The sequence below is a fragment of the Amphimedon queenslandica genome, unplaced genomic scaffold (genome assembly GCF_000090795.2).
Source record: "Amphimedon queenslandica unplaced genomic scaffold, v1.1 AMPQUscaffold_13295, whole genome shotgun sequence".
NCBI lineage: Eukaryota > Metazoa > Porifera > Demospongiae > Haplosclerida > Niphatidae > Amphimedon > Amphimedon queenslandica.
The window spans coordinates 69,442-71,433 of NW_003546469.1; positions in this window are offsets into that span (position 1 = coordinate 69,442).

The following is a 1,992-nucleotide window of genomic DNA, read 5'->3' on the forward strand; positions in this document are numbered from 1 at the left end:
AAATTACATTCTGTTATGATTCTGTGGTTAGGTTAATTATATTCATGCTAATCACGTGCGCATAAATTAAAATGGCGTCAAACCACAAACCCACGCGGTGGCTGCAGCTGGATTTTGTCTTCCATTTTGTTCTCTGACCTCGCTTCTTTTAGAAACTACCTTTGTGGTCCTTGACCCAAGCCCAGAGGAGTGATGTAAAAGTCACCTTGAGCTGTTCTCTAGTGTAAGAGATTATCCGGTGTATAGAAGAAAGATGAAAGAAGAAGAAGAAAAAGTCTGAAGAATTTTGTAGAAATTTGAATTTGGGCCTGTTTTCCAGAAATGCTCCCGCTACATTACAGTCCACCTTAAAGGTACCAGGAGAATCGCTCAGTGAAGGAGAGCTCATCTAAGCCATTTATAAGGCTGTGCAATGTAAGATAAAAGAGTTATAAGTGTTTGAAAATCATAAAAACGGACGCCATCTTGAAAAATCGACCTCAATCCTACATATAGGCTACCGCCTATATAATATTCTCATTTCATTTAGTCAACAGGCCTCATGTTTACATGACAAAATTAGAAGACCTCCATTTTTATTTGTAACCACCTTTTCTAGGCTCTCGAAAGGAGTTAGCTAGTAAGTCTTGGAATCATAATAGTGTATTGTTTGTTACATGGACTGAAACTATTCTCGTGTCAATGTAATGAGAAATGACTGAGATAATAGCCAAAACATGTCCAGCTATTGCAATGGGACTTCCGGTCGCATTAATTTAATGATATTCATTGGAATTACCATAGCAACGGCAGCTCAGCAATGGTGGATTGATAGGAAGCTTCACTACAAAGCCTGCTAACGTCTTTCTGGTTCTTGGATGGGACTTCACTAGATACTTGGAGCTTCTTGAATGCTACTTAAAGCAATTGGTTATGGTAGTTTTTTCATATTCTATTGTTAAAGTGGCAGGCGTGGCGCAAGAAGACTCATCCACTAACAAAAGGCCTTCTTATTACTTTAAAAGGATCTAGAGACATGATTTGCTTGTATAGCTGTTAAGCACTCTTAGTTTTACTTTATTATTCCCGTGAGAAGAGAAAAGCACTTGTTCACTCTTGTTGCTGCACCCGTTATCACTGAGACAACTAAAATTATTTCACCTTTAGAAGACTAAAGTACCGAACAAAGTTTTGAATTTCTTTATCTTTTTTGCATGATTGGGCAGTAAAAATGTTGTACTTTCACAAAATAAGTGCGCAATTTGTCAAAAATTGTTTGAAATTTAGATATAACCATTGAAAAAGTAAAAAAATTATCATGCATACATAAAGGAATGACAAAATGGCGGCACTGACTGCCTCATCTTTAATCTGCAAATGTTCCACACAAAGTTACTCCAAGTGCTGTCATATTTAGCAGGAACACAGCTATAATTATGGAGAACAGCTACTGAAGTGCGCAAAATGATGAGACTTATTCTGAAGAAAGATATAGCCTAGTAAATGGAAATGTCCATTCCTGCCCTGTATAAAGTCAACCAGTAGTATATGGAGATAATTGCTCAGTATACTAATCCGCGTCCACTCATTGCTGGACATGAACTAGTTTTTTTAATATTAATTTTGTAACCACCTTTTTGAGACTTCTGCACCAGGTATGAACAAGTTACTACTTTGAGTGTATTCATTAAGGCCTCTTATATAGACTGTTTATGGTTTCATTTTTCTAGATGCTATGTTTCAAAAGTAATAATATATTTTTTGCAAGTGTTTCAAAGGGTGTGGTTTAATTTTTAGTGAGAACTGAGTAGTGAAAGAATAGTTTATTTACCAAGAAACACAAGCAGGATTTCAGTGGCATTGATGAGACATTGTTACATGATTGTAAAGCTTTATATTTATGCTACCACAGAGAACTATCAAGATAGAGATGATGTACATTACAGTATGTACTGTATGGTGATACAGTAAGTGCGGCTTATAATAATTGTTGTCAATGTTTTTATTGCTATT